Raw genomic sequence first — 12,500 nt, 5'->3', positions numbered from 1 at the left:
GCTATCTGTTATAGTTTGGCAAAATAAGGAAATATTATGTTGAACTGATAATTGACAAACCATTTCATAAACTCATCAACAAACAATTTTTAGATGCAAATAAGATTAATGATGTATTTTAGTTCTTGTTTTATAGTGCACAAAAGTTCCTACTGAAAGGCATTAAAGACTATTTGAAATTAAATTTCTGTATCGTTATTCTGATTTTTCATTCTTAACAGCCTTCTAAATAGATGAATATACAAAGTTGTGACATTAGTTGGACATGACCAAAGACGACATTTTGATTTTCAAATATCGTTGTTATGCATAGAAAAGTATTAGGCGCTAATATGATATATCATCGGTTTTATCAGCTGTCAGAATCTAATTTGAGCCATTTTATAATCAATTCAAGCGCATTCTATATCCAATTCACAAAGACATAAATGAAAGTAAAAACCTGTAGCTGTCTCCTCCCCTTTTCCTTCACCAAAATCAAATAGCATCATTGTACACGACTGTCACTGTCAAGTTCACTTTATATCCAATTCATAGTTTTACATTACATCAAACTACCATTTCTTCAACATCAGTGTATATATTCATAGCACAAATATATCAGTTTAGTTTAGTATTCTTTATGATGTTTCACCCAGGCCCTATTTATAGCTCAATACACAGATGTAATAAAAACGAAGACGAAAATATATACATCTGAAGACCTGAATAAGGAACCACAACATTCTTGCATTATATCATTACCCACCAACTCTCAAAATTCCAAATCATCATTGCCTTTTATCATCTACCAATATTCCGGACAAAAGAATATTTATATATATCATTGAACGAATATATACATTCCTGAATAATTAAGTAAAAAATGTAAAATTCCTGATAAACTTCGTTATGTCTATCATAAGGCATCTGCTTTTCAAATTCGAAACACTGATATCCATTACAATCAAGGAATCGACATCTTTCTCGTCACACAAAGGGTTCCGCCGTCGTTCCACTGCAGCCGTTGCACAGCACTGCACTGCAAGCCCGCACAGGAGAGCAACGTCACAACCGCCCGAAGGAAAATTCTTTGCAAAGAAGAGAGGAGAGAAACAAGATGCACCCAAATCAAACCATTATGCTCCCCTTCTCCTCCTTTATCTTATAATCTCTCTCCTTCAACGGATCTCCATAATCACATTTTCTTTCCCATTTAGGAAATCAACTCTCACAGGGGACTTTTCCTGAAACGAGTAACTCAGGCGAAAACACGAGAATCCAGTGTGGTGAGCAACACCCACTCGGTCGCGCGTCGGGGGATTGTTTTGGCAAGAATCAGCTGAGCGAGGCAAGCGAAGGGCGACGGGCGTAAAGTGCAGACGACGCCTTGCTTTCTGCCTTTCCCTCTTTCTTCTATTCGCTCATTTCTATTCATTCATCGGGCAGCTTATGTGCCATTTGTCTTACATATCACTGCATCTTTATTTTTTTCATTCATAATTTTCACTACTACTACCACTTCCATTTGCTACTGTTCTGTTCTTACTACAGTAACAGGGTTGTCGTTTTTCTTTTGTTATCACTGCCATTATTTCGATCATATATTATCACTGCCACTATTAGATCAATAATGATAATCACCATCATCATAACCATGAGCATCATCATGAATAACACAAATACTATAATAATAATAATCATTATGATTATGATGATGATAATGATAATGATGATGATGATGATGATGATGATGATGATGATGATGATGATGATGATGATGATGATAATAATAATAATAATAATGATGATAATAATAAAAGTAACAATAACAATAACAATGAGAAAAATAACAATGGTAAAACATTAAGGATATTAATAACAATAAAAGATAGAATAACAATATCAATGGCAATTATAATAGCAATAACAATCGTGATAATAGTAATAATTAAACAATATAATGATGATGATAATAAAAATAATGATAAGAAGAAAGACAACAATGACAATGATAATAAGGACAAGGTTAATAATATTATCAATAGTGATAATAGTAGTTATGATAATGAGAATGAGAATGATATCAATACAACTAATAATAATAATGATTATAATAACAACAACAATAACAACAACAACAACAATAATGTTAATAAGAAGGCTAATAATTATGAGATTATCAATAATGATAATAGTAGTAATAATAATAATAATAATAATAATAATAATAATAATAATAATAATAATAATAATAATAATAATAATGATGATGATGATGATGATGATAACAATAATAATAATATAGAAATAATAATGATAGTAATTATACTCATTATTCTTATTACTATCATTATAAACTTATAATAATGATAATACTAACAGTAATAATAATAATAATAATAATAATAATAATAATAATAATAATAATAATAATAATAATAATGATAATAATAATAATAATAATAATAATAATAATAATAATAATAATAATAATAATAATAATAATAATAATAATAATAAATAAATAAAAATAAGAAGAATGATAATAATGGTGATAATAATGATAATAACAATACTAATAAAAACAATAACAATAATAAAATTACTACTACCACCACCACTGCTGCTACTACTACTACATCTACTACTACTACTTCTAATAATAATAGTAATATCAATCATACATGATGATAGTAATAACAACAACAATAATGATGATGATAATAATGTTAATGACAATAATAATAATGCTAATGATGTGATGGTAATATGCTAATAATATTAATTATAATAATAATGATAACACAGAAAATAATAGTAATGGTAATGAGAATAACAATAACAATAATAACATCAAATTTGATTTCAATAATGATAGTCATAACAATAGTGATACTATTACTACCAATAAGGGCATCAACAAAATAAGCAACAACAAAATAATAATGCCAACAACAATAATAACATTAACAATAATAACAATAGTAATGATAATAATAACAATAATAATACTATTATTGATAATAATAATATTACCACTACTACTACTACTATTACTATTAAAAAGAATGATAATGACATTGATAATAATAGTAATACAGAACTACTACAGTGATGATAATAACAATGATGTTAACACCAACAACAGTAATAACGACAATCATGATAACAATAATTATAATATTAATAATAAGGATAACGATAATGAGAACAATGATGAAGACGATGATAAAGGCATGGTTATCATTCCCAGGATCATCATTAATTAATCATTGTTATCATCATTCTATCATTATCATTATTATCATTATCATTTCCATTTTTTCCTTTGTCTTAATATTAGTATTTTCATTATTATTATCATTATCAGCATTATTATCATTGACATTATCATTATTATCGATAAAAGCAATATTATTGGTATCATGATTATCATTATTATTTCCATCATTTCATTATCATTGTTATCATTACAATCAACATTATCATCATTATTGTCGTTGATATTGCCATCATTACTATTATCATTGTTATCATTACTATCATGGTCATTATTACCATTAATGTTATTATGACCATTTTCATTATCATCATCATCATTATCATTATTATTACTATGATTACTATTATCATTATTACCATTGTTATTACTATTATTATCATCATTATTATCATTATCACTATTATTATCATTATTACTATTACTATCATTACTATTATTATTATTTCTACGATCATTATTATCATCATTACTATTGTTTTTATCATTATCCGAGTAGATAACTGAGAGATACTGGGAAAATGGGTTGTGATTTTCTCAATCCTGTCTCACACTTGTAATGATTATTGTTCATTGTAATGATTATTGATTTATGATTGGTATGCATGGGTAGGCTGGATGTTTAAAGCGAACCATAAGACTTAAATTACGTTAGCAGTAGAGAATATTCCTTGTTTTTCTTATAATAATTAATGCTAAATATTACATATTAATATGATACCTGTTTATCATTTTTTTGTAGAATTAAAAGTTTTCGATTAGAAATATTTATATGACCATTGTAGCTTTATCACACACTCGATATCCAATCCAACCCACAAGCTACTCAAATTAAAATTAGGTAAGTCTAAATTGGACTTAAAATCCAAAACCCCGGTAGGTGGCAACAATGTCAAAGTAATGTATCATTTGTATTATTATTGATATTGGAATACTGGCAGCAATAGTTTACTAAGAATATATATTTCATTTTAAATATGAAAATTAACAAGATGATGTTCTAAGTTTTATTATTATTATTACTGTTGTCGTTATCATTATTCTCATTATCATTATTATCATTATCATTATCATCATTATTATTATCAATATCATCATTATTACTAATGTCATTAAAACGAAAATAATTCTAGTAATTAAGCTAATAATAATGACAATAGTAATAACACTAATATGAATAATTATAATAAAAATAATTATTATTATAGCTAAAATCATAGTAATAGCAATAGTAATAATGATAACAATTACAATAAAAATAATATTGAATATAATGATAATAATAATATAAATAAAGATAACAGTAAACATGATAATAACAATAATGATAATGATAATGATAACAATAACAATAATGATTTGACCGACAATAATAATAAATGATAATGATAAAGTAAAAATAATGGCAATAGGAATAATAAAAACACCAATAACATTTATGATGATCATGAAGATTAAAATGATAAAAAACAGAAATAATGATAATAATTATAAAATATAATAATAATAATAGTAATAATAATGATAACAACAATTCAACAATTATATTAATGATGATGATGGAGATTATAAAGACAGCAATAAGAGTAATAGTAATGATAGTAATTATAAATAATGTTATTGATAATGATAATGACAATAATAATAACAAAAATGAAAACAATAAGAAATAATGTTATTATCATTATCATTATTATCAATAATGATGATTATTAACATTGATGATGATAATGATAACAATAACAATAACAAAAATAGTAATAATGTAAATAACAATGATAACATTGATAAAATTAATGATAGGAATAATAAAGATAACAGTAACATGAATAAAATCAGTGATAGGAATAATAATGATAACAATAACAATGTTATTAATAACAATAATAATAATCAAAATAACAACAATGATACTAATAAGATAGTAATAGTAATGATAATGATAAAAAGATATTAATGATAACAAAAAAACAATGATAATGATAATGATGATAATAATGATGTTGATAATAATAATAACGATGATGATAATAATGATAATGATAATAATGATGACAGAAAATGATAATTAAGACAATATTGTTAATGATAATAGTAATAAAATGGTAATGGCAATAATGATCTATTATGATAACGATATTGGTAAAAGTAATGGTAATGGTAATAGTAATAATACTACTAATAATAGCGATAATGACATTAATGATGATGATGGCAATGATGAGAATAATAAAACTAGAATAACAATAATAATGATAATAAAAACATCATTAACTACAACAATAATAACAACACTAATGATGACAACTCTAATGATAGCAAAAATGATAATGATAGTAAACACGAATATCATTGCAATCTTACTTTTTCATCTTTATCATGCATATCATTTTCATCGTCATTTTTGAGCGCGCTTTTCATCAAAGATTATCACTGCAGAGAAAGAATGTGATTTTTTTTTCTGGATTTACAAATCTCATTTCATACAGCTGTTGATTTTCCGGTTGTTTTTATTTCTAGCATTGTTAATGGTTTTAGTGTTACCAATATCGTTATAATAATGAAGATAATGATAATCAACGTTAATGTTTTCATTATTACCTCTATCATCATAATAACCACTACCGCTGTGTTTCATTAAAAAAAAAAACTTCATCATAAACAGACCAACACGAATTACAAATATCTTTCCTGAAGCACAGAGTGGAAGCGGCGAAGAATTTTATAAGCTCCATTCTGCCTCGCTCTCCTCGACCTCAAGCTCTCGACCCGCGCTGATCATAGTGTTTAGTGGACGAGTTCTCCGAAGGTAAAATTTTCCCCTCCTATCAGCCGGGAGGACGAGCGAAAAACAAATGAGCAACGCTGGCCTGAACTCTGCCTGGCCGAGCCCGCAAAGTGGCTTCAAGAAGAGGAATAACCGCCCGAAAAAAATAAATACCGTCCGGTGCATTATCATAAATTTCAATCAAGGTTAAATAAACAGTAATTTGGGCAGTAGCTGCAACGTCGGCCAAAACAAGTTGCTAAAGCCAACACAATCTTCCCGGAGAGTAATCGCCCGTAATGGCTCTTGGTGGCACGAAACTCGCACAAAAATGCTGTCGAAAAGGAATCAACGTCTCTTCTGAAAAGTGATTTGGGGGGGAGGGGGCAGGGGGAATGCAGACAGAGGGAGGGGGAGGACGGTAGGAGGGAGGGGGATGACTGCGGGGGAGGGCAGGAGGAGGGGGGGCGGGCGTGGGGAAGCTAGTAGTGAAAGGACACGTTTTACGTTTGTTGCCTGCTGAGAACATCATTTGTAAACAATGCAAGTGGCTGGTTTTATGCCGCATTGTAAACGTAATTCTTTTTTCAGAGATTCTAAGTAGAGTCTGTGTATTTATCATCAGATTATCTTCACTTCCAGTTGATTATGCTTTTTAGCCACGGCCTTAGGTGCTTGCTTCCCATGCTTTCAGTCTCTTCGCTGTCTAGAAAGGGAATACGTGTCAAGATTTTATCGCTGTAACACTAATAAGCATCAGCGAGCACTTCGAGCAGGAGCTGAGACCCCGAGCGCTCGGCCAGGCGCCAGGATCCTTCCCCAGCCTTCCTCCCGCACACCTTCCGCTCCCCTGAAACACTTTCTCTCCCCAGACCACCTTATCACCCTTATCTCCCTACTTCGGTCCTTCCTCTCCCCTTCCTTCTCTCCTTCCCTCTTCCCCTCCCCTATTTACTTCCCTTCTTCCGTCTCTCTCTTCTTCATTCCTTTATCCCAAGTGGAGTGAGCCATTCAAATGCGTTGCCTCCAACTTGGTCTGCCCGGAGGTATCTGCTTCCCTTCTCTCTCCTCTCTCTCCTGCCCTTCCTTCCCCTCCCTCCTTCTTTTTCTCTTTCCTGCCCTCCCTTCCCCCTTTTTCCTCCTCTATCTCCCCTTTGCTCCCTCTTTTCTCATATTCATTCCTTCCCTTCTCCTCCCTCCTTCCTTTTTTCTTTCCTTCCCTCCCTTCCCCCTTTCTCCTCCTCTATCTCCCCCTTGCTTCCTCTTTTCTCTTACTCCTTCCTTCCCTTCCCCTCCCGCCCCTCCCCTCCAGGTCATGAGAGAGCCAAGTGAGTCGACGTCCCCAATGGGATTATAATGGCGGCGGAACCAGGATGTGGCCGCGTCCCTGTGTGGAGGGGGGGGAGGTGGAGGAGGGGGGATGTGGGGATAGCAGGGGTAGGAGGGGGTAATGGGTGGATAGTGAAGGGACAGAAGAGTTTGGAGAGGAGAAGGGAGGGCTTCATAATGGGTAAGGGAGAGCATCGGAATGGGTAAGAAAAGGTGTCAGGATGGGTAAGGGAGAGCACTGGAATGGGCAAGGGAGGGCTAAAAGGATGGAGTCCTATGGTCGGAGGAAAGGGAAGAAATTTAGGGAGCAGGATAGAGTGGAAGAGTAAGTGAGGAAGAGTACGAGGAGGTGGAAGGATAGGAGGATAAGGGATGAAAGGAAGGAGAGTATACAAGCGAGGGGAAGGGGGGAAGAAGAGGGAAGAACAGAGGTGACGAGAGAAGGGGATAGATAAAACACAGATGGAAAGGAAAAGGAGATATTAGGGTTGCAGTGAAAGGAAAGAAGAGCAGAGAGGAAGAGTGAAGGGAAAACGGGGGTTGGAGGAGCAGGCAAGGGGAGGGAAGGATGGCGAGAGCCTACTACTGAACAGGAGGAAGCACTTCATTACGGAAGGAACAGCTCTGTGATGAGGAGACGGCAGGCGCAGCGGGACCATCTCCGTGCGGTGATCATAATGATAATAATTATCAGTTATATGTCTTGCTGACAGCAGAGCGACTGGTTTTTGGTGTGTGTGACGGTTTATATACTGTAATATTGTTATCATTATTATTTTTTGTTATTGCTATGATTATCTTTATTACTATTATTATTACTATTATTATTGCTATTATTATCATTATCATTATTATTGTTATTATTATTATTATCATTATTATTGCTGTTATTATTATTATTAATTATTATCATTATTATTATTATTATCATTATTGTTATTATTATCATTATTATTATTATTATTATCATTATTATTGTTATTATTATCATTATTATTATTGTTATTCTTATTCTTATTATTACTAGTAGTGGTATTAATTTCATTATTACCGTCATCAGTATATTATAGTGATAATTATTATCAATATGATCAATTTTATTTTATTATAATTGTTATCATCATATTATTTTTTAATCATTAGTTATCATTATCAAATATTATCCTTCATATCATTTTTTTTTATCGTGGAAACTGTGACGTTATCGATTATTTTCCCTGTGATTTACTGCTAAAAACCGTCCTTGTGTCCGGTAAGGGTGATATACGTGGTACTTATGTGCGGGTTTTATTTAGCTTCACAATAAAAACATGATATATCTGCGAAGATATAAATTGAATAGCTAAATATCACAGTTATAAGTATTAGCTAAAAAAAATCTAAGAATTGTATCTGAGTTAATGTCAACTTTTCTTGGTGCACCCAGCTTAGCGGGGATTTGATCAGGTTTGTGCCCACTACAAGAGCTTGTTCATTTCATTTATTCTATTATCTACCTGTTCCTACCTTTTAGATTAAAGTTCTGTAAATAAATCATTTCGGATTTGTGCAGTCTGGGGATACAGGATGAAAATAAACGCGTTTGGAATTTCAGACTAAAGGGACTTTTTTGTGGGGTAACACTTTCATTTAGCATTTATGATTGTATATTATTTAGCAGTTTAGTGATAAATGCCGTTTCCGGAGACCCAGCGAGAAATGAGAGGAGGCCAAGGAAGAGATTAATGAGGAAGACAAAGGGAAATTTCGATTTCGGGAAAGAATCACAAGATGTAGAACTGATGAACAAAGGGACAACGGTCTTGGAGCACAGAAGAACAAGAAAGCAAAGGCACATAAGAGTTCGAGGGTGAACGAACGTGTTGCGGGAACGGCCGGATTGCGACCGAAATATTTGCGTTAAAACGAAAGTGAAATATTTTTTCTCCTGTCGTAAAAATGGAAGAAAAAGGAAATACAATTCCCCATCCCATTAGAAAAGGTCTCCAGATGACAACAAAATTAACAAGTGAAATATCGCTCTTCTTAAAATGGAGTATATGATTTCTATCTCTTTCTGTCTTTGTAGTTTTTGCGGTAAGGGTCTTCCATAAATTTTGCACACGATTCTTAAACAAGTCGACTGAGAACACCAGTATATCTCCTTAAACTCCCCACCCACAGAGGAATGACGTTTACCCACGACCGAAGAGTGAAGCGGAATTTTACGCAGAAGATTTACTATCATAGCATTAAATTGCATTTTCTCAGCGGCGGGCGTTCGGGAAGAGGCAGCGCCAGGGAAAGAAATGGTACTCGTTGGCAACCCATCGAATGGGAAGGCCTTTCAGCTAATTCTAATCAGCTTCGATTGCAGGCTCAGTCACATTGCTGGAGTGGTCAGAGCAACGTCTCAAGACCCAGGTCCAGCAGCCTACCATACTATAAAAATACTCAAAAAGCACATACCTCCACTAAGACAATGGGGTCACTGATGCAATAAAAATATTCCCTTTTGAAGAATTATATGAACTAGTGACGTCCGCGTTTCCTTGTATCGCATTGCTAATGAATCCTTTAAAAAAATAAAATCCTGGATTCAGTTCATGAATAACAAGATCACCACGAATTTGATGGCAACTAAGTTGGGGTAAGACACCTCTGGCAAAAAAAGAAAAAAAAATCTGTTCATAACTTGAGTTATCCTGCTAACCAACAAACGAACTAAACTTACATCAGAAATATTTTTTTTTTAATTAATTTTCTGTATCTTTAATACATAATCTGTCTTCCATCACTGAACTAGTATTTGTTGTTTCTCCAAGGGTGACTAGTAACTAAATAAGCTGTGCGTCTCGTCTTTAAACTTCCTTACTGACCACCTAGAATTTGTGCGTCTCGTCTTTAAACTTCCTTACTGACCACCTAGAATTTGTGCGTCTCGTCTTTAAACTTCCTTACTGACCACCTAGAATTTGTGCGTCTCGTCTTTAAACTTCCTTACTGACCACCTTGTGAGGAACTCGACGCAAACCTTTCCCCCCTTCACCCCCCCTGCCCGTCCCCCCTTTTCTCGTGGTACTTGAGTTCTTCGCGATATCGATGATGATGATAATGATAATGATGATGATAACGATGATAATGATGATGGTGAGGATAACGTGATGATGATAATGATGGTGTTGGTAATGAAGACAATGATGTCTTGATCATAATGATAGTAATGATAATGATAATGTTTATATTAATGAATGGTGGTAATGATAACGATAGTGGGAATGGGAATGATAATGATAATTATGATGATGGTAATGAAGACAACAATGATGACGATAATGATAATGATAATTATAATGATGGTAATGAAGACAACAATGATGACGATAATGATAAAAACAACAATAAAACAACTAAAGCAGTAACAATAATAACAATGATTATGATAATGATAATTTTAACATTATGAATAATAATGATAACAGTAATAATAATAATGATGATAATCATAGAAGTAACAATATAGGGTGTGAGATACAACATAAAAAAATGATGAAATAATACAGGACAGTCTTGGATATTAGGTAGAGAATAAGTGATATAGTCAAAGTAATTGTTATGAGATAGGGAGCACCGTTTATCGTAAATATACTCTAGGTTAAAAGTAAATTTCATTTAATCTAAAACAACGATACAAGAAAATATGGCAATGGAAATAGCAGTAAAGTTGGCAAAACTCTTGGCGGTGGGGAATGGACGGTATAATGCTTATATACCGTTTTCTTAAATCCAGTCTCATTTACATGGCATTTATATGCTATGTAAATGAGACGCTTACATCTGCCTCACAAAATATTGATCCTCCCAGCTATATCATCTGATTTTCTTGATACAATTAAGACAGATAAACAAATAAAGAAGTAAAGCCGCAGTGTTCCTTTCTCAGTGATCGCTCGTGTCTGTCGCGGGACAATCAAGATCTATCAAGTTTTTGCGGGCAAGCAGTGTCAAAACATATCCCTTTGCGATCAACCCGCTGATCGACTTTGGCTGCCTCGTTCTGCTCGCTCGTAAGTGATATGCATGTGATAAGTCAGCTGCAATGGACCGAGAGCCGAGGAAAAAGCACAATAAGTGATAAACAAATACTTAATCAAGGATAGAGGATCGAGGAGAAGAAACCTAGGATGAATTTAGGATGAAAGATGCAGAATAAATCGAGGTACAGGAGAAAGAAAGGGTGAGAGATTTAGGGTAAAGGATGAAGTATAATTTGAGGACAAAACAAGCCAGATAAAAGACTCAATTTAATGAAGGGCAACCGAGAGAGAATGGAAGATGGTGGATAAATCGAGGATAAAATGCATAGGATACGCGTTCGTTTATAAATGATGATACGTAAAATTGGGCATCAGGGCTAGGATCAGTGATATGGGCTATAAGATCTAAATTTAGTATCACAGACTTTAAGCTCTGAGTTCTAGAATGTAACACAGAGCATCGACGATAAATTACCCACGACATAAAACATATAAAAATAAAGTGTGTAACATAAAACATGGAGGATATATTAGAACAAAGGCAGAGTAAAAAAAAAAAAAAAAAAAAAAAAAAAAACAAGCTGTGAAGTAAGTTACGGCGAATTTTGAATTTTCGACCTTCACAAACGACCAAGGAATGCAGAATTAGCGTCACGGTGTGGAAAACTGAAGAACACACGCATGGAAGTCGTCAGTCTGTTACAGGATCCAGAATAACAACTGAGCCGAATTAACATCCAAGCAAACAGTCTTCTTGCGGTTTTTAGCAATAAGTGCAAGGCTGTTAAACTTGAGTTATTGTTGTTTTTTAATAATATTTTACGCTGCTGTTGTACTAGTGTTTTTTATTATGCACTTCGCGTTTTAACTTTACATATAAAGAAAATAGAATATTATTATGCTTGCGATGATAAACAGGTATTGCAATACATAACATACATAGGTATTGCGATATATAACGATAATGATAATGAAAGGCTTAAAAGGATCGTAACAATAACGCTAACAAAAATAATGATAAAGGTCATGATAATCATGATACCAATAATAATGATAATAATAATAATAATAATAATAATAATAATAATGATGATGATGTTGATGATGATGATAATGATGATGATCA

General features: G+C 32.7%; 1 protein-coding gene across 11 annotated transcripts in view; it reads right to left on the bottom strand.

The window, feature by feature from the left end:
* Positions 1–12,500, bottom strand: part of LOC113825607 (NAD kinase) — a 219,941-nt gene that overhangs the window by 84,278 nt on the left and 123,163 nt on the right. The window contains exon 1 of one of the 11 annotated variants that reach the window (XM_070136165.1): positions 1,215–1,344. The exons of 6 other annotated variants lie outside the window; for them this stretch is intronic. The gene's annotated coding sequence lies outside the window, so the exon portion shown is untranslated. Of the gene's footprint in view, positions 1–944; positions 1,174–1,214; positions 1,345–12,500 lie in introns of those variants that run through there. 4 more of the 11 variants (XM_070136160.1, XM_070136161.1, XM_070136177.1 and 1 more) reach the window with 4 other exon arrangements.

Source organism: Penaeus vannamei, chromosome 21 (genome assembly GCF_042767895.1).
Source record: "Penaeus vannamei isolate JL-2024 chromosome 21, ASM4276789v1, whole genome shotgun sequence".
NCBI lineage: Eukaryota > Metazoa > Arthropoda > Malacostraca > Decapoda > Penaeidae > Penaeus > Penaeus vannamei.
This window is presented reverse-complemented; position numbering and strand designations above follow the sequence as displayed.